At 38.2% G+C, this 22,471-nt stretch overlaps 1 non-coding gene across 1 annotated transcript; it reads right to left on the bottom strand.

Moving 5' to 3' along the window:
• Window positions 1-1,568: 1,568 nt before the first annotated feature.
• On the bottom strand, window positions 1,569-1,675 carry LOC127108945 (small nucleolar RNA R71). Its single transcript, XR_007796442.1, has one exon. It is a non-coding gene; the product is annotated as a small nucleolar RNA R71 (small nucleolar RNA).
• Between the last annotated feature and the right edge of the window lie 20,796 nt (window positions 1,676-22,471).

Genomic DNA, 22,471 nt, shown 5'->3' with positions numbered 1-22,471 from the left:
ATGCTTTGTTCCGCTGTTTATATATATTGTTTGTTTGATATGGCTGTATTTATGCATGATTATTGTTTATGCATGTTTATCATGTCTGGCTAATTAATTTAGATATCGGTATGTAAAGTAAGCGGAATAAAGGAATCCAAATTGAGTTGGTTTAAATTTATTTCAAAATATAGTCACTCTTTTTCTGGTCTCAATTTACAAAGTTAATACCAAGGTTTTTGTACGAGAGTAAAAGACATAAAGAAGTTAAAATCAATAGAACGACGGTGTGAGTTTTTAACTGGACGATGTAAATTGAACATTAACTTTAAATCGGGGCGAAAGCAATTTTTAAGGTAAATTAAATTCTAATTATTTTAAAAAATTATTTTTAAAAGTTAAATGTGAGGACGAGAGTTAAGCATTTAAGTTTAATCATATAATCTGAGTCAACAGAGCGAGAGTTTGAGACGAGGGCGTTTAAACGGTTAGTATTTTCTCAAAAGGAGTTTCTATAGATTCTATTATTTTCAAAAGTTATTTTAGATTTAACGAAATAGTGAGAGCGTACGTTAAAATATAAAGTCATAGTCTAATTCAACAGAGCGAGAGTTTGAGGGAAAGACTTTTAATTAATAGTGTTTACTGAAAAGACTTATTTTAAATTAAGAAAAAGACCAACGAAGATTTGATTCCCCAAATACGACGAACTACATACTGATATCCATGTTATTTGATATTTTATCTAGATCCAAATTTAATTTTATTTTTTTCCCTAATCATTAAAGTATCATCCGCCTTAGCTTTACGCAGTAACCCTAGAAAAACGGTAGATCGATTCATTAAGTCCCTGTGGGATCGATATCTTTTAAAACTACGCGATTAGACTGTACGCTTGCAGTTAGTGCCCCGATAGACTCATAAAGTCGCGATCAAGTTTTTGGCGCCGTTGCCGGGGACTTTTATTTAGTCGATATCGTAACTCTTCTGTTACGCTGTAGAGACTAAGGCAATTTTTTATTTTTTCCCTTTTTTCGTTGATTTGTATGCCACACACTCACTTACAAGGCGAGCCGTACTACTTACGAATCAACGACGTTGAACGATATCTCTGATTATTACGACGAATTCGGGAGTATCGTGCTAGAAACAATCTTCCTCCAATCGAAATTCCTGATCTCAAAAATCTCCTTCCTTTGACGATACCAGCGATGGCCGAACCAGCTCGTGTTCTTCGAGATTACGCTGCTCCATCGCAGGATGAGCCGCATTCGAGTATTGCTCCACCCGCAATTGAAGCAAACAACTTCGAACTTAAACCTTTGCTGTTGCAGGCAGTGCAACAGAATCAATTTTCTGGAAATCCTACCGAGGATCCAAACCTTCATTTATCCGTATTTGTCCAATACGCTGATACTGTTAAAGCTAATGGTGTCAGTTTAGAGGTAATTCGACTTCGTATTTTTCCTTTCTCGTTAAGAGATAAAGCTAGAAGATGGCTTCAGTCTCTTCCTTCCAACTCAATCACCACATGGAATGAGTTGAAGAAAGTCTTTCTTGCCCGATATTTTCCTTCAAGCAAAACAGCTATGTTGAGAGCCCAGATAAATGGATTTAAGCAAAAAGATAACGAATCTCTTTTTGAATCATGGGAAAGATACAAGGACATGATGAGACTTTGCTCACACCATGGTTTAGAGGACTGGTTAGTAATTCACACCTTCTACAATGGTCTCTTGTACAACACAAGGTTAACAATAGACGCCGCCGCCGGTGGTGTGCTTATGGATAAACCTTACACCGTCGCTTATCAACTTATCGAGAGCATGGCCCAAAATCATTATCAGTGGGGAAGCGACCGAACAGTGGTAGAAAAACCTCAAACAAAAGGTGGCATGTACGAGATAAGTAGCCTTGATCATGTTAATGCAAAAGTGGATGCTCTTGCCCAGAAAATTGAAAGTTTAAATGTATCACCTCCAGCCACCGTGGTTGCCGTAACTCAAAATTGCAAGGTATATGGAATTCAAGGTCACACTCCTACAGATTGTCAACTCCTAAAAGGAATTCAAACAGATCAGGTGAACTATGTTCAAGGAAATCTTTACTCACATACCTATAACTCAAACTGGAAGAACCATCCTAATTTCTCGTATAAAAGTAACAACGCTTTATACGCACCAGGTCAAGCCCCCAGTCAAGCTCCAGCTGTACCACTTGGATATCAAAAGCCGACCCCATCTACACCTAACAATAATGTTCCTAGGAAATCCAACTTGGAAATCATGATGGAGAACTTCATAGCTTCTCAACAGCAAACCAATAAAGAGTTCTTAAACCAGAATGTACAAACTAGCGAACAGATTAAACAACTAGCAAGTAAAGTAGATGCCCTGGCTACCCATAACAAAATGCTTGAAACATAAATCTCGCAAGTAGCTCAACAACAAGCGTCTACTGTTGCCCCAACTGGTACATTTCCTGGACAGCCACAACCTAATCCGAAAGGCCACGCTCATGCAATTATATTACGAAGTGGTACAGAGGTAGAAGGACCATCTGACCCAAGGATTGAGAACCAAAACTCTAAAAAGTCAACTGAGGAAGAAGGTAAACCTAAGGAAAAGGAAGAGTGTAATAAGGAAACCGTAGAAAAAAAAGAACCTTATGTACCTCCACCGCCTTACAAACCACCTATCCCTTATCCTCAAAGGCTAATTAAAACCAAAAACGCGGGCCAATTTAAAAAATTTGTTGACCTACTGAAACAATTAAACGTCACAATTCCCTTTACAGAAGCTATTACACAAATGCCCTCATATGCTAAGTTCTTAAAAGAAATTTTATCTAATAAAAGGAAACTTGAAGATAACGAAACTGTTACACTCACTGCTGAGTGTAGCGCAATAACCCAAAATATGCCTCCTAAACTTAAAGATCCTGGTAGTTTTTCTATACCCTGTCATATAGGAAAATTTGTCATAGACAAAGCTTTATGCGATTTAGGAGCCGGTATCAGTGTTATGCCCTTGTCCATATGCAAGAAACTTGAAATGGGAGAATTAAGACCAACTAAAATGTTTGTGCAATTAGCAGATCATTCCGTTAGATATCCCGTAGGAATTCTTGAAAACGTTCCCGTGCGCATAGGTCAATTCTACATTCCCACCGATTTTATAATTATGGACATAAGAGAAGATGAAGTTACCCCCATTATATTGGGAAGACCCTTCTTAGCAACTTCCGGTGCTATCATAGACGTAAAACGAGGACGACTCACTTTCGAAGTAGGAGAAGAGAAAATTGAGTTTATTCTTTCCCAATTTTTGAAAGCACCTGCAATAGAAGACACATGTTACTTCATGGATATCATCGATGAATGCATAAAAGAAACAGAATTCGAAAATGACGATTTGTCCGACTATCGTGTAGAAGACAAACTGAACCAATGTTTATCAATAACATCAGATCCTACGCAATGCCTTAAGAAACCAACCCTCGACCTGAAAACACTTCCCAAAAATCTGAGATATGAATTCCTAGACTTAGAACTTGAACGACCAGTAATAGTCAATGCAGACCTAGGAAAACGTGAAACCGAAAAACTCCTACATATCTTAAGAAAATATCCAACCGCATTAGGATACAACATCACCGATCTTAAAGGGATAAGTCCTTCTATTTGTATGCACCGCATCATGCTAGAAGAAGACTGTAAAACTTCTAGGGAACACCAGAGGAGACTAAACCCGATCATGAGTGAGGTAGTGAAGAAGGAAGTAACGAAGTTATTAGAGGCAGGTATTATATATCCTATATCCGATAGCAAATGGGTTAGTCCTGTACACGTAGTACCAAAGAAAGGAGGTATAACAGTAATCGAAAATGAAAAAGGAGAAACTATAACCAAACGAATTGAATCGGGATGGAGAATGTGCATTGATTATAGAAAGCTAAACAAAGCAACCCGAAAAGATCATTTTCCTTTACCATTCATAGACCAGATGTTAGAACGACTAGCCAAGCATTCTCATTTCTGCTATCTGGACGGTTACTCAGGTTTCTTTCAAATACCAATTCATCCCGATGACCAAGAAAAGACAACGTTCACATGTCCTTTTGGTACCTTCGCTTATCGACGAATGCCATTTGGCTTGTGCAATGCTCCTGCAACTTTCCAAAGGTGCATGATGGCAATATTCGCCGATTTTCTCGAAAACATCATAGAAGTCTTTATGGATGACTTTTCCGTATGCGGGCAAAGATTCGAAGAATGTCTTGAAAACCTAGAAAGAGTTCTAGAACAATGTGTAAAAGTAAACCTAGTACTTAATTGGGAAAAATGTCACTTTATGGTACAAGAAGGAATTGTTTTAGGACACATCATATCAAATAGAGGAATTGAAGTAGACAAAGCCAAAATAGAAGTAATCGAAAACCTTCAACCTCCGAAAACTGTGAGGGAAATACGAAGCTTCTTAGGACATGCCGGTTTTTACCGACGATTCATTAAAGATTTCTCTAAAATAACTAAACCTTTAACCGAATTATTAATGAAAGACGCTGAATTCATCTTCGACAATAAATGTTTAGAAGCATTTCAAACACTTAAACAAGCATTGATCTCCGCGTCCATAATGCAGACCCCGAATTGGAATGAACCTTTCGAAATAATGTGTGACGCAAGTGACTACGCTGTAGGTGCTGTTTTAGGACAACGAAAGGATAAAAAATTTCACGTCATATATTATGCGAGTAGAACTCTAGATGAAGCGCAAATGAATTACGCCACGACTGAGAAAGAACTTTTAGCAGTAGTATTTGCACTAGATAAATTTCGTTCCTACTTGGTCGGAGCTAAAATAATCGTTTACATTGATCACGCTGCCATTAAGTACCTCTTAACAAAAAAGGACGCTAAACCTAGACTCCTAAGGTGGATCTTGTTGCTACAAGAATTTGATTTGGAAATCAAAGATAAAAAAGGAACTGAAAACGTAGTAGCAGATCACCTCTCTAGACTTGAAAACCTGGAACCGGAAAGAACATCGATCAACGATGATTTCTCGTACGATAAACTTATAGCTAATTTGGAAGAAAATAGAGCTGACAAACAGGTAGAGACCACCTTGGCTGTATGCGTTACACCATGGTACGCTGATTTTGTCAATTATTTAGCCGCCGGAGTGGTTCCACTTGATTTATCCTACCAACAAAAGAAACGATTCTTCCATGACATAAAACATTATTACTGGGACGACCCTTTACTTTTCAAAAGAGGCTCCGATGGTATTTTCCATTGCTGTATACCTGAAGAAGAGGTAGAAAGTATAATCCAACATTGTCATTCCGCTCCTTATGGTGGACATGCAAGTACATCCAAAACCTGCTCTAAAATCCTATAAGCCGGTCTTTATTGGCCAAACATATGGAAGGATGTACATACCGCTGTCAAGAAATGCGATAGGTGTCAACGCACAGGAAACATATCTAGACGTGACGAAATGCCACAAAAAGGCATTTTGGAAGTAGAAATTTTCGATGTGTGGGGAATAGATTTCCTGGGACCTTTTCCACCTTCTTTTGGTAACAAGTACATACTCGTAGCGGTTGACTACGTATCAAAATGGATTGAGGCCATAACTTCTCCAACAAACGACACACGAGTAGTAATTAAACTCTTTAAGAATATAATCTTTCCAAGATTTGGTGTCCCAAGAATAGTCATCAGTGACGGTGGATCTCATTTCATATCTAAAATACTCGAAAAATTATTGTTTAAGTATGGTGTAAAACATCGAGTAGCAACACCTTACCATCCTCAAACTAGTTGACAAGTGGAAGTGTCTAATAGAGAAATTAAACAGATATTGGAAAAAACTGTCGCTACATCGAGGAAAGACTGGTCATCAAAATTACCCGAAGCTTTATGGGCATATCGAACCGCTTACAAAACTCCCATAGGAACAACCCCATTTAAGCTTATTTATGGTAAATCGTGTCACCTCCCAATGGAGTTAGAACATAAGGCCTATTGGGCTATTAAAAATTTAAATTTAAACTATAAGGCCACTGGTGAAAAGCGAATTCTAGATATAAACGAATTAGAGGAACTTAGACAAGATGCATACGAAAATGCCAAAATCTACAAGGAAAGAACGAAAAAATGGCATGATAAACGTATATCAAGGAAAACTTTCAAACAAGGCGATGTAGTCCTATTGTTTAACTCTAGACTTAAGTTATTCCCAAGAAAACTATGCTCTAGGTGGTTTGGCCCTTTCAAAGTCACTAAAATGTCTTTTCTAGTGGGGATGTAGAAATTAAAGGAAAATCTATTGAATCATTTATCGTAAACGGGCAGCGTCTAAAACATTATCATTATGCTGAAAACAATGAAGACTCGCAAGTCCTGCACTTAGACGTATTGTCTCCAAAATTAATAGATTAACATTTAATAGTTTTCTATCGAGCTTGCGACATTAAACAAAGCGCTTCGTGGGAGACAACCCACAAATTTTTATTTTTCTTTGATTATTCTTTTGATTTTATTCAGTTTTCATTCTTCATTTTCTTTATTTTATTAAATTTTTCTTCTTTTCTTCTTTCGGCATCTGGCCAAATCCTGACTAAAATTCTTGTTTTTCTTTTCTTTAGTTAACACTAACCTGATGGCACATATTGATCACATGGGTATTAATTTCCGAGGGAGAGCTCAAAGACAAAATTTTGAAGAACTTGCTGAGAGAGAGATGCACCCAAATTTTTATGCTGATGATTGTGCAATGACCGTACTTGGGCTAAGAGATAATGTCCTATATCTGCTGAATCAAATAGGGTGGGAAACCACTCCTATTCGGAGACAATTTGTTACTTACCGGAGGCTAACTCTAGAATTCCTTAGCTCCCTGATTTATTTACCGAACCATGGAAAAGGAATAAACCGAGGTTTCATTCAATTCAGGATGTTCAATATGGAGTATCAGTATAACATTAGAGAATTTACTAACCTCTTAGGGTTCCCTACTTCTTTTGACACATTCACCATGAACCAAGAGGACCTTTTTGAATATCAAGAGCTTGAGCATTTTTAGGGAAGTTTGACAGGAAATGACGAACCTGAGGAACATGAGTTTCTTTCTGGAAACATACATAACCCAACTTTTCGTTATTTCCACAAGATCCTAGCACACACTCTTTTTGGGAAAAGTTCAAACATTACCACAATATCACGTGATGAACTTTTCATAATATTTTGTGCTTCCCAGAATCATCCAGTGAATGGTGCCACTTATATGTTGGCGAGTTTTGACCTCCTTATTCAAGATGACCGTGCAACGATTCAAATAGGAGGATTGATAACTATGATTGCTAATGCTATTGGATTGCGCCAACCCATGCTTGATTTGAACCCTTTTTGCGGTATTCAGCCTATGAATATAAATTTCCTTTTTAACACTATGTTTATAGGAAACCTTGGACCTGAAGAGTTTGGACTATTAATTAACAACCAAGCTTTTTACCTATTCACCATGCCTAGCCCGACGACTAATGTCCATAACCGAAATAATTGGCTCTACAACCTGGATGGAATGCCTTCTCCTGTTAGATCTGTTGAAACCATCCAAGATTATGAGATTCTTGACAACCAGATTCCTAATGCTGAGTCTGATCCGCAAACACCAACTGGTTACCATGATGCTGCCTCTCCACCTCATCCTATCCCGTCCGCAGAATCGGCAGTACCTGATCTTAGACATCATATGCCCGGAACTGATTATAATACCGCTATTCAAGCTTTGATGTCAGAACAAGATGCCATTAGAGAAGAGTTAACTATGATGGGACATGGATTTATGGAACACATGAGTAGAATGACAAATCAATTTCACGAGTTGCTACACCGTGTCAATTCCTTTGCTCCTCCGACGAGAGATTCTACAAGTGGCTAGAAGAATTGCAGTTAACCAGTTTTAGTCTTAGGAAATTGATAGTTTCGTTTGACAATATTTTTAATCTTAGGATTTTTCGCATGTTTTATTTTATCTTCAGTCAAATATTACATTATGTTTATTTTTATGAAGCTACTGGCATTATTGGTTAAATTAAATTTCATTTTGATTTATGCACTGTCTAAAATTACCAATGCTGATATATATTGTATGCTATTACTTACATGGCTTATTAGAGAAAAATATATATTCTATGGTGTAGTAAAGCAGCATCCATGACACAATTTATAAAGTCAAAGTAGCATTGATATTTATGGTCATGGCAATTCAATTAAAAAATTAAAAAATTAAAAATAAATAAATATATAATAAATAAATAAAAAATTAAAAAATAATAAAACACCCCTGCATCGTAACGAACGTTTTGACCGTTGCATGATCAGAGGTGTGATGAGCGTAACGCATGCTGTCACGGTCGCCACACCCCCATGACGCCCGTCACGCATGCTGTCACGAACGTGACAACTTGCTTTCTCGTAAATGTTTTTGACCGTTGTCATGACCGTTACTCCCCATTTCAATTCACCTTTATCCCCATTAATTTTTTCTCACCAACTTCTCCTCCCAATGTCTTTAAATACCTTCACTACATTTTCTTCCTACACCACATCCTTCCAAAAACCATTCTACACAAAAATTTCATCCCTTTTTCCTTTCTTTTTTTTTCTCTACCTACCAATCAAAATGGCGGAGAACCAACATCCAGAAATGCAATTTGGAAATATTATTTTCCGAACTGAAGATAGCAACTATCAACGGGAGCAGTTTGTTCGTTTCCAGCAACGCGGTGTCACATCTACCAGATACCCAGATTTCAATTGCTTACAAGAATTGGAATTACATCAAGGAGTGCAATGGCTGCTTAGGCTATCCGATTTAACTTTTCTGTGCACACAGAATAACCCAACATACCCATCACTCACCTTGGAGTTTTTAAGCTCTTATTCATACACCACTCCAACCGGTGAGGACGAGTACTTAACCGGTGTCGCAAAATTCCGTATGTTTAACACTGAGTACGCACTATCTCAAAAACAGTTGAGTGCCATGCTATGTTTTCCTGAAGGAGACGACGTCCACCCAAGAATCCCTCCAAACTCAGAGTGGAACACGGTCGCATTCGAACTTTTTGGAAAAATATCCGGTGTGGTAACCACCAATTGGGATGCATTACTTGCTTCACACATACACAACCCCACTATCCAGTATTTTGTCCGTATTTTGCAAAAAACACCATCTTTGGAAGAGCCAACAACATCAAAGTTAACGCGAAAGAATTATTCTTCCTACACTGCATCTTTTCAGCAAATACAAGGGTCAACGCCGCCTCTTTCTTACTTCACCATATTTGTACCCTTTGTGCTCGAGGCAATCAACCTTTTGTAATTGTAGGATTAATAACCACCATCGCACTCGGTTTAATTTTAGGGGACCGACTTCAGAATTTGCAATCTTTGCCACCCCTGTTTATGGATATCAGCTATTGTCGCTCCTGCCGCTTAATCAAAAATAGGGTAGGCGGGAATTATTATCTTATGGTGAATAACCAAGAAATCCCAAGCGTCGTTATGCCCAACATTGCACTCACCGATGTTACTAACCCCAACAGATTCATCTACGATTTGAATGCTCCCGAACCTACCATGCCTACACAAGCAAACCCGCCCCCAGACGAGTTTGACGAAATGGAGCAAGGTGATCAAGGTCCTGAACAACATTCTGTCCCACATAATCCTTCCGATAATGTAGCTGGTCCATCCTCCCGACGTCGTCGAAGAAGAAGGCCTGCAACAAATGATGACATCATGGATGCTATTGAACATCAAGCCCAACGGCTCGATGCCATGCATGCGCAGAATAACGAAGTAATGCAACTGATGCGCCAAATGCAACAACAACAACAAGAGAGAAATGCAATAACCGACCAGAGGTTCACTGACTTGCTTAACAGGTTTGATGACTTGGCAGTACGTGAACGATCACCGGGTCCGAGAACAAGAGGATGCAGGCAGAATTGAGTTTGGGTACCAATTTTTTTCCTTTTTTTTTCGCTTTTTTTGAAACATTGGGGACAATGTTTCATTTAAGTGTAGGGGGGATAACTTTGTTTCATTCATGTTAAGATTCCCTTTCAAGTATGTTATTTCCCTTTCATTATTTCCCTTTCAAGTATGTTATTTCCCTTTCATTATTTCCCTTTCAAGTATGTTATTTCCCTTTCAATAATATTTTTTTTTCTTAAGTCAAGTCCCTAGTGTGAAATTTTATATTATCTTTTCTCCTCAATTTTCTTGAGCCATAACAAAATTCAACACACTCAATAAGTATAAAGGTGGCCTATTTTATAAAACTTGAGTGAAATTAAGACAAAATTATTACCGCCCCAACACTCTAAAAACCTCAGCATGTTAGATCAGTTTAAGTACCTATTATACCAATTCCTTTAACTTTTAGTTTTATAGTAACCCCGAGTAGTTTATACGAGAAGTCGGCACCATCTTAATAGCAAACTACGTGGAGAGCCGATGAATACAAGTGAATGATTCCCAAAACAACATATTAAAAATCAGGAAATGCACTAATTAAGTTAGGTGATCCTTACCCGATCATTTAATCCAAAGGTTGCGGACCCTACAAAAACATAGTATGAATGATCCATTGTGAGTTGGTTCAGCGGTTTCTGGTACTGAACTTGGTAGGGCGGACTACGGTCCGATCCCCCGCAATTTGCAATAGACTAAATAAGGAAGTTATCCAACTTATGTACCAGAACTTCTAACTAAAAGGGGATCAGAATCGCTAACCGGTTACTCCACTATGTGCGCGAAAAGATAAAGGGCTTAATGTGATTTCGCTCGAATGAAAACGGGTGAAATAAGAGTAAAAGAACTAGGCTGAGCCATAATAGCATGACTCGAACTAGTTTGCATAAGGTGGGGTTATCTAGTGTTGTTACAGTAGTTTTTGATGTTAAGATTAAACTCAGGTTATTTCTAACGAGATTTACCTGCAACCTATTACGAGTTGATGTGTGTTTGGAAATTTCATCTGGCTAATATTTAAAAAAAAAATCGATTTCTACATTGTTTCTTGCTTGAGGACAAGCAAAAGTCTAAGTGTGGGGGAGTTTGATAACATGAAACTATATCACATTTTTAGACTTGATTTAATTAAATTATATCGTTATTTGATTTAATTTATTTCATATTATTCGATATTACTCGGTATTTTCTTATTATTTATTTCAGGTATCATTATTTAAAGCACGTGTGAAAAAGAAAGAAAAGGGGTGCAAAAAGAAGATTTTATAGGAAAAGCAGCAAGCTGAAGCACCAAAGCCCAGCCCACGTTTGGAACAAAAAAAAAAGATTGCTGTCACGACCGCAACAAGCACGTGCAGATCGCCACGTCCTAAAACCTAGTGTTACGACCGTAACACATAGTGTGACAGACGTCACACATTCCATCCTATATTTTAGGCTTTACGTGCGTAACGGAGTGGACGGTTTTCCCCTAAATTCTCTCATGCACTCGGAGACGTTTTGAACCATACTGAAGACCCACTCTAGGAAACGGTTATTTTTTTGGAGGTTAATATAAATAAACCTCACAAAAGCCAATTAAAGCTCTCTCTTCTCCGTACAATTTTTCCAGCATTCTAATTTTTCAAGCAATTTATTTCTTTTTCTTTTCTAGTTTAATTTCCGAAGCATACAATTTATTTTCTCACGATAGTTTCTACACCGGAAACTAGTGTGTAATTTTTACTAGATCTAACCTTACGTTAGATCATAGTATTTTATTTCCTTGTTTTTACTTTCCTATCTGATCGAGAATTGTGAAGAACAAATCCAACCGACTTGTGGTGGAGTGTTCGAGCACCGAAGTGTAGGAGATAAAATCCAGATTTCTAGTATTTTTCCAGGTTCATTAATTAATTGATTTATTGTTTTAATTTACATATGCTTTGTTCCGCTGTTTATATATATTGTTTGTTTGATATGGCCGTATTTATGCATGATTATTGTTTATGCATGTTTATCATGTCTGGCTAATTAATTTAGATATCGGTATGTAAAGTAAGCGGAATAAAGGAATCCAAATTGAGTTGGTTTAAATTTATTTCAAAATATAGTCACTCTTTTTTGTGGTCTCAATTTACAAAGTTAATACCAAGGTTTTCGTACGAGAGTAAAAGATATAAAGAAGTTAAAATCAATAGAACGACGGTTTGAGTTTTTAACTGGACAGTGTAAATTGAACATTAACTTTAAATCGGGGCGAAAACAATTTTTAAAGTAAATTAAATTCTAATTATTTTAAAAAATTATTTTTAAAAGTTAAATGTGAGGACGAGAGTTAAGCATTTAAGTTTAATCATATAATCTGAGTCAACAGAGCGAGAGTTTGAGACGAGGGCGTTTAAACGGTTAATATTTTCTCAAAAGGAGTTTCTATAGATTCTATTATTTTCAAAAGTGATTTTAGATTTAACGAAATAGTGAAAGCGTACATTAAAATATAAAGTCATAGTCTAATTCAACAGAGCGAGAGTTTGAGGAAAAGACTTTTAATTAATAGTGTTTACTGAAAAGACTTATTTTAAATTAAGAAAAAGACCAACGAAGATTTGATTCCCCAAATACGACGAACTACATACTGATATCCATGTTATTTGATATTTTATCTAGATCCAAATTTAATTTTATTTTTTTCCCTAATCATTAAAGTATCATCCGCCTTAGCTTTACGCAGTAACCCTAGAAAAACGGTAGATCGATTCATTAAGTCCCTGTGAGATCGATATCTTTTAAAACTATGTGATTAAACTGTGCGCTTGCAGTTAGTGCCCCGATAGACTCATAAAGTCGCGATCAAGTGTTCTCCAAAGAATGACTTAAAATGAAAAGCAAAAGCAAAAACAATACTAACTTCTAACTCATTAACAACTAACATTTAATTTCAAGCCATTTACTTTTAATGCACTTTAATTTTTAAGCTCCATTCATTTGCCATTATTCATCCCATTCTAATTGTTTATATTAATGCCTTTTCACTTTGTCCACTTGGACCATATTGTGTGATATATCTTGTTTGTGTATATTTTGTTTGTTTGTGTGGTCTTTGACCATCAATGTGCATAATAAGAAACAAAAACCCTAAAAAACTATTGTGTGGACTGTTGGTTTGATCTTGGGCAATTGGACTTAGAATCTAGGCAACATCCCTATGCAAAAGGACTTGGCCAATGCCAACTTTCATGTAACCAAGTGCTTGCAATTTGAAACTTCATTCGATACATCATTGAAGATCCATCCGAGTTTGTCTGCAACATGATCATTGAGAAGCTGCTATTTTGAACCTGTGACTTATGGACTTCATCTACTACATTGGTAAATTTGAAGAAGATCATGAAGTGGCTAAAGCTTGGATATGGCCATCTTTATTTGATGCCTTGCTCGTCAAGTTAATATTGTATGCATTGTTTGTTACTTGATTCTAATATCCAAGGGAATTTGGGGTTTCTATATGACATTCTTGTCTATTGGATTGCTACCCATCGGTTAGATCTTTTCAACTCTTAACTTTTAATTTTATGCTTAGGATTAGTCTCTTCATCTCCTCCCCAACTCTTTAATTTACAAATATCTCCCTCCTTTTAACAACTTCTTTGTTTGTAATTATCTTATTTAGAACTTAGACCATTTTGCAAATTAGAAACTTTGGCCTTATGCCATTGCATTTTTCAAACTTTTTCTTAATCAAACATGTAAATAAACTTAACTATACTTGACTTAAAATTTTCAAAAGCCAAAAAGAACTAACTCATTCAAACCATTTTCTAGGCCCTTGTACCTTTCAAACTTAATTTTTATTAAAAGCAATGCATCCACTTTGAAATTTGTATCACGAACTACGAAGTTTTGATCCCTCATTTTTATGTTGGTACGTAGGCACAAGTCTGAAGGGCTTGTCAAACACAAAGATATAATTAATGAATTCTTTTCTCATCCTCCCATTCTATTTGCTTGTAAACATCACTTTGTACAAAATACATATGCACACAAGAAAGGGCTCTAGGAGTACCTAAGACACTTTGGGTGCTAACACCTTCCCTCTGTGTAACCAACCCCCTTACCTGTAATCTCTGACATTTTATTATTTTTGATTTGAAAACTTCTTATTTTTGGGTTTTGTTCGTACTTTTCCCTTTTCCATTGGAAACAATAAAAGCGCGGTGGCGACTCTTGTTATTTGATGTCTTGCTTATCCATAGTTTATTGATCATGAATTTACCGCTACAGAAATTAAGTGGCGACTCTGCTGGGGAGTAGTCTCTAGTGGGTTTAGCCTACTTGTTTGTGTGTATATAATTGAATACATGTGATGTATGTATATTTGTGTGATATAATCTGCTTGTTGTGCTTGGTGATCTCTGAGTGGTGAGATAAGTTCTAACCCGAACTTGAGTGCAATTAAGATAGGAGGATGGTATAGTCATGTTCGACTTGTGTGGAGTAGTCCTTAACAAGTTGGCTTGAGATCCATCTGCTCAGTGGAGACCCTTTTGGATTTGGAAATGTCACACAAATATTTTTGGTTAGGCATTAGTATCTCTAATTTGGGTCAGAGAAGCTAAGGACCGTAGAACATTTATCCCCTCTTGTCCTATTTAGGACGTAGTGTGAAGACTGTTCAAGTGTAGACTTGATAACAGTTGTTACGCGATACTACACTCAGACGAGTTTCTCTTGAGAATATTATGGGTCGATGAGTCAGTCATCTTAACCTGTAATATCCGATAGATGGAATTAAGACTCTGGGAACTTTTTAGAACATGATCTACAAGTTGTTATCCCGAGTTCACTCCTTTGGGATGGTTCTTACCCAGACTCCATGTTCGTGACTTACAACAAACCCTTGATTCTTGGTTGATCCAATCAAGTCTTGTCAATATCAATGGAACTTGGGTATTGATAAGGTGTAAACCATAATCCACCAAAATGGATGATTGATCTTTACAATGACTTAATTCATCCCTTGACCTTTGTTTGCTTTCCTTGTGTGTGATCCCTTATTTGTGATTGTTGCATTCATGCATTCATACACATCATAACATTCATCACACGAAAATTTCAAGGAACTGAGGTATTATTTGCAAATATTTTTAGACCATGGATTGTGGACGAAGGAACTCTAAGAAGTACAGTTTCAGATGTCCCGACTTGAAAGAGTTAAGGAAGCTAGAATATTTTGTATTAGATCGCTTGGACTTCAAACAACACGATTGGAAGCTTTTGTCTATCTTATCTGCTGACGTGGTTGAAGGACTTTTGAGTGTGTTAGTGCAGTTCTATGATCCTCTCTACCGTTGCTTCACTTTTCTGGATTATCAGCTTGTGCCTATGTTAGAGGAGTATGCCCATCTCTTGGGAATACCTATTTCTAGCAAGGTACCTTTTAGTGGGTTGGAAGAGATTCCCAGATCTCATCTTATAGCTGAAGCTCTTCACTTGGAGAAGTCAGAGATAAAGGCTCATTGGGTGAAGAAAGGAGGGTTATTTGGGTTGCCATCTGATTTCCTCATCAATAAAGCTACTGCCTTTGCTCAAGCCGGTAGTATGGACGCTTTTGAGGCTATCTTTGTGTTGCTCATTTATGGAATAACTTTATTCCCTAACATTGACGGTTTTGTTGATGTTAATGTCATTAGAATTTTCTTGATTGGGAATCTTGTGCCTACATTGTTGGGTGGTATGTATTTCTCTTTGCATCTAAGGAACTCTAAAGGTGGTGGAACTATTGTCTGTTGTGTTCCTCTTCTGTACAAGTAGTTTATTTCGCACTTGCCTCAGACACCTGCTTTTGTGGAGAACAAACTATGCCTACGGTGGTCTCAGAGACTTATGTTTGTCACTAATGATGATATAGTTTGGTATGATCCTTCTTTGAGCCGTTTGGAGATTATTGACTGTTGTGGTGAATTCTCTAATGTGCCTCTCATTGGTACACAAGGAGGAATTAACTACAACCCTGCTTTGGCTCGTCGTCAACTTGGGTTCCCCTTGAGAGACAAACCTAATAACACTCTGTTAGAAAGTCTTTTCTATCAAGAGGGTAAAGATCCCCAACATTTGAAGCAGAAGATTGTGCATGCTTGGCATAATGTGCATAGGAAGGGAAGATCCGAGCTTGGTCCATGCAATTGTGTAGCTTTGGATGGTTACACTCTTTGGGTGAAGAAAAGAGCTTTGGAGTTGAAGATGCCTTATCCTTGTGAGAGACCTATATCTATGATTGTGGTTGAGCCATCAACTCTCCCTAACCAAGATGTAGAGGAGTTGGAAGACGTGCTTATTAAGATGAAGCAAGAGAAGGATATGTGGGAAGAGCGTTTCTGTGCTTTGAGCAAGAAGCATGAGGAGTTGCAGTTAGAGTCTAAGGACAAAGATGCACTCATTGAGCTACTTGAAGACCGAGTGACGAAGAGACAAAGAGAGCCGGAGGTTTCATCTTCTAGTATGCCTCAGCCTTCCGTTGTTTGGAAGAAGATTGTTGATCAGCTTTTCCTCGAGAAGACTCAGACGAAGGCTTCTTTTGAGACCGAGATTCGACGCATCCGAAGGAAGTACGCGCCTTCATCCAGATCTTCTGACATTGCTGTTAGGGATCCTTAGGATGACTAGTCTCCTTTTCTCTTGTATTTTTCATTTGGTTTCTGAAATTATACTCAGTGTAATCCTTCCAATTATATGAATAAAAGAGATTTTTGGTCATAACGAATTGTTCCAATTGTTGCTATATATATATATATATATACATATATATATATATATATATATATATATATATATATATATATATATATATATATATATATATATATATATATATATATTCGAAAATAATATAGTAAGTTCCTTGAAAAAATAAAAATAAATAAACAAGCATTGCATTTCATGCATCATTTGCATAAGCATGTTTCTCTTTCGCCAGATGTCTCATTGGTGTTTCTTCTGTGCTTCAGCCAAGCTGACTCATCGGTACAACACTCATGCCAATCACTCCAGAATCATGGAACATCTAGAGCAAGAGAATAGAGAGCTGAAGGACGAGATCGCCCGACTGACTGCCATGATGGAGTCAGTGCTAGCTGCTCAGAGCCAGTCTTCTCCAACACCCGCAACTCCTCCCCCTCAAAGGACTGTTATTTCAGAGGTGGCTACCTCTATCATGCCTGCTGCTACCGCTTATTTTGCGCCTGCCGGATTCCCGTGGGGAATGCCACCGAACTTCATGTCTGAAGGCTTTGCACCTACCTTTGCTTCTATGCTGGCATCTATCCCGGTCATGTCTGTGCCACCTCCCGTTATGCATACCTTACCTCGCATAGAAGACACCATTTATCATTCCGAGCCATCTGAGGGCCCGAATGTTTATGAGAAAATGGATGAAATGAAGGATTAATTTCTTGAGTTGCGCAAGGAATTGAAGACATTAAGAGGAAAGGATCTTTTTGGAAAGAGTGTTGCTAAATTATGTCTGGTGCCGAATGTGAAGATTCTGGTGAAGTTCAAAGTGCCTGAGTTTGAAAAATACAGAGGGAACACATGTCCGCTCAGTCATTTGGTGATGTATGCCTACAAAATGTCTACCCAAATAGATAATGATCAGTTGTTAATTCACTACTTTCAAGACAGTCTGACCGGTGCTGCGCTCAGATGGTATGTGGGGTTGGACAGTGCAAGCATCCGCACTTTCAATGATTTGGGAGAAGCTTTCGTCAAACAGTATAAGTATAATATGGATATGGCGCCTGATAGAGACCAATTAAGGTCTATGTCTCAGAAAGATAAGGAGACATTCAAAGAATATGCGCAGATATGGAGAGAGTTAGCTGCTCAGATCACCCATCCTTTAGAGGAGAAGGAAATGACGAAGATCTTTTTGAAGACCCTGAGTTCATTTTACTATGAATGTATGATTTCCAGTTCCCCCAGTGATTTTACCGAAATGGTAAACATGGGGATGAGGCTTGAAGAAGGTGTCCGAGAAGGGCGATTGTCAAAAGAGGAGGCCTCATCGAGTAAGAGATATGGCAACAACTTCGGGAAGAAGAAAGGCAGTGAAGCCAACGCAATTTCCAATGGGAGGCAGAGGAGGCCTCAGATCAGAAGGAATCAACTACCCCGTCAACACCATCATCAAGTATCCTTCGTAATTCCTGTATTTTCCGCAAGTCAATCAACACCAATTCAACAACAACAACATCAACAACAACAACCACAACAATGAACAAACACTTTCAACAACAACAACAATACCAACAATCATCAACAACAAACTTTCGAGAGGAAGAAAGTCTTTTTTGACCCAATTCCTATGACATATGCAGAATTGTATCCGTCTTTGGTTCTCAAGAACCTACTCCAACCGAGGAATCCGCCACAAATCCCTATACCACTTCCATGGTGGTACAAGCCTGAACTCCGTTGTGCTTTTCATCAAGGAGCACCCGGACATGATATTGAGAACTGATATCCACTCAAATATGAAGTTCAGAAGCTAGTGAAGAGTGGAATGGTATCCTTTGAGGACTGTGCGCCTAATGTGAAAGCAAACCCACTGCCAACCCATGGAAATTCATCTGTTAATATGGTAGACGGCTGCCCTGGGGAGTTCAAAGTGTTTGATGTCCATTTCATCAGAAGGTCTTTAGTGACGATGCATAAAGACATTTGTTTAGTGAGCGATTGTGAGCATGACCATGATGGTTGTGTTATCTGTAGTGTTAACCCAAGGGGTTGTATGGTTGTGAAAAGAGACATCCATCGGTTGATGGATGAAGGTATGATTCAAATTGTTCAATCCCGTCACGTAGATGACGATGTGAATGTCATAGTGCCCATTTTCAAGAATCCAGAAAGAGTAGTCATTCAGTATGACAATAATAATAGTAACAACATTAGTCAGAGATCGGTATCGCCGTTGGTCATACGGTTAGTGGGTCCAATCTCGTATTCATCCGATAAGGCTGTTCCGTATCAGTACAATGCAACAATGTTTAAAGATGGTCAAGAGGTTCCATTGCCTACGACCAACTCTGTAGTGAGCATTGCTGATGTTACTGAGGTGACCCGTAGCGGTCGAGTGTTTGGGTCGGCGTTCCCAAAAGATAAGGAAGAATCAACTGTTAGTAAGAAGGTGGAAGTGCCTGTTGTAGATCCAACTAGTACTTCAAAGTGTCAGTCTGGTGAATCCAGCAATTTGAAGGCCAATGATGATGACGAGGTACTCCGTTTGATCAAGAAAAGCGAGTTTAATGTGGTGGAGCAGCTGCTCCAAACCCCCTCAAAGATTTCAGTACTGTCTCTACTCATGAATTCAGAAGCGCACAGAGAAGCACTGCAAAGAGTTCTAGAACAAGCGTTTGTGGAACATGATGTTATGGTGGATCAGTTCGATCATATAGTAGCTAACATCACTTCCTGCAACAATCTCAGCTTTTGTGATGAAGAACTCCCTGAGGAGGGTAGGAATAATAATTTGGCTTTGCATACCTTCACGAATTGCAAAGATGATGCTTTGTCCAATGTGCTTGTTGACACCAGATCATCGTTGAATGTGCTGCCAAAGTCAACATTGTCAAAGCTGTCATATCAAGGAGCTCCCATGAGGTATATTAGTGTAATCATCAAAGCTTTTGACAGTTCACGCAAAACAGTGATAGGTGAAGTGGACCTTCCAGTGAAGATAGGTCCGAGTGACTTCCAAATTACTTTCCAAGTAATGGATATCCACCCGTCCTATAGTTGTCTATTGGGAAGGCCATGGATCCACGAGGCGGAGCTGTTACCTCCATATTACATCAGAAGCTCAAATTTGTGAAGAATGGAAAATTAGTCATTGTTGGTGGGGAAAAGGCATTGTTAGTTAGCCACTTGTCATCTTTCTCTTACGTTAAAGATGAGGATGAGGTTGGAACTCCGTTCCAAGCCTTATCTATTGCTGTTGAAAAGAGAGTTGGGGAACCTATGTCCTCGTTGAAATATGTAAGGAAGATTGTTGAAGAAGGTAATATTGATCAGTGGGGGCGCATGGTAGAGGTCTCCAACAACAAAGGTAGAACCGGTCTGGGTTTTCAGCAAGGTTCGTCAGCTGTTAGGTCAGAGGATATGCAACTTAGCTTCCGTAGCGGAGGGTTCATTCATGGCAATGAACAACAGTTAGCTGTTTTGCTAGAGGATGACGAAGAGGAAGACTGCACCAATTTTGTGATGCATGGAAAGGCTTGCAACAATTGGACTGATGTTGACATTCCTGTTATTTTGCATCAATCTAAGTAATTGCTTTTATTTGTTTTAAAAAAAATCCTTCTCCTATGCCTAAGGGAGAAGTGAACATTGTTGGGCATTTTCAAATTTGATCATCAATAAAATTAATTATATTAATCCACATCTATGATGTTTTGTTTTTACTTTTTGCTTTATTCTGAAAGTGGTAATCACAAAAAATATAAATAAACAATATAATTATCCATCTGTATAATATTTGGTCACAAATTCACTTCTATAAAATCAACATATCAAATCATTATGCAGGTTGGTTTCTAACCCCATTGAATACAATGATCCTTCTCCTTCTCCAAATTTTGAATTCCCTATGTTTGAGGCCGAGGAGGAAAGCGATGAAGAAATGAGTGATGAATTGTCTCGTCTTCTTAAGCATGATGAAAAAGCCATTCAGACGTTCGAAGAGCAGATTGAGTTAGTCAACTTGGGTTCCGAGGATGATGTGAAGGAAGTCAAGATTGGGTCTCGAATGTGTCCAGATGCGAAGAAGGGGTTGGTTGATCTTATTCAAGGGTATTCAGATGTGTTTGCTTGGTCCTATCAAGACATGCCTAGTTTGGATTATGAGATTGTGGAGAATAGGTTGCCGTTGAAGCCAGAATGCCCCCCAGTCAAGCAGAAGTTGAGAAGAACACATCCTGATTTGGTAGTGAAAATCAAAGAAGAAGTGCAGAAGCAGATTGATGCCGGTTTCCTTGTAACTGTTGAATATCCGCAATGGGTGGCCAATATTATGATTGTGCCAAAGAAAGATGGAAAAGTCCGTATGTGTGTCGATTATAGAGATTTGAATAAAGCCAGTCCTAAAGATGATTTACCTCTGTCACACATTGATATGTTGGTAGACAATACTGCTAAATTCAAAGTCTTTTCGTTTATGGACGGATTTTCCGGATATAATCAGATCATGATGGCACCCGAAGATATGGAGAAGACCATATTCATTACACCTTGGGGAACATTCTGTTATAGAGTGATGCCTTTCGGTTTGAAGAATGCTAGTGCAACTTACCAAAGAGCAATGACTACTCTTTTTCATGATATGATGCATAAAGAGATTGAAGTTTATGTCGATGACATGATTGCTAAATCAATTGATGAAGAGGAACACGTCGAACATTTGTTGAAGTTATTCCAACGTTTGAGGAAGTATAAACTCCGCTTGAATCCCAATAAGTGTACTTTTGGTGTTCGTTCCGGTAAGTTGTTGGGCTTTATTGTCAGCGAGAAGGGTATTGAAGTTGATCCTTCCAAGGTCAAAGCAATACAAGAAATGCCTGCGCCCAAAACTGAGAAGCAAGTCAGAGGGTTTCTCGGTCGCTAGAATTATATCTCAAGATTCATTTCACACATGACTGCCACATGTGCGCCTATATTCAGGCTTCTTCGGAAAGATCAGTCTTGTGATTGGACCGAAGACTGCCAGAAAGCTTTTGATAGTATCAAAGAGTATCTGCTTGAACCTCCGATCTTGTCTCCACCTGTTGAAGGAAGACCGTTGATCATGTATTTGATTGTGCTTGAAGATAGTATGTGTTGTGTTTTGGGTCAGCAAGATGAGACTGGAAAGAAAGAATTTGCAATTTACTATCTCAGTAAGTTCACCGACTGTGAGACTCGGTATTCTATGCTAGAAAAGACTTATTGCGCATTGGCTTGGGCTGTTAAGCATCTGCGTCAGTATATGTTGAATCATACCACTTGGTTGATATCCAAAATGGATCCAATCAAGTATATATTTGAGAAGCCTGCTTTAACTAGGAGGATTGCCCATTGGTAGATGTTGTTATCAGAGTATGATATCAAATACCGATCTCAGAAAGCGATCAAAGGTAGTATCTTGGCTGACCATTTGGCTCACCAACCGATTGAAGATTATCAGTCAGTACAATATGGCTTTCTTGATGAAGAGATCTTGTACTTGAAAATGAAAGACTGTGATGAACCACTGCTTGAAGAAGGGCCAGAACCTGGTTCCCGTTGGGGCATGGTATTTGATGGAGTTGTTAATCAATATGGTAATGGCATTGGGGTAGTGATTATTACTCCTCAAGGCACGTATTTTCCCTTTACAGCTAGATTGAATTTCAAGTGTACAAACAACATGGAAGAATATGAAGCTTGCAT

Source organism: Lathyrus oleraceus, chromosome 7 (genome assembly GCF_024323335.1).
Source record: "Lathyrus oleraceus cultivar Zhongwan6 chromosome 7, CAAS_Psat_ZW6_1.0, whole genome shotgun sequence".
Classification (NCBI taxonomy): Eukaryota; Viridiplantae; Streptophyta; class Magnoliopsida; order Fabales; family Fabaceae; genus Lathyrus; species Lathyrus oleraceus.
Note: the sequence above shows the minus strand (reverse complement) of the source record. Positions and strands in the feature narration are given on the sequence as shown.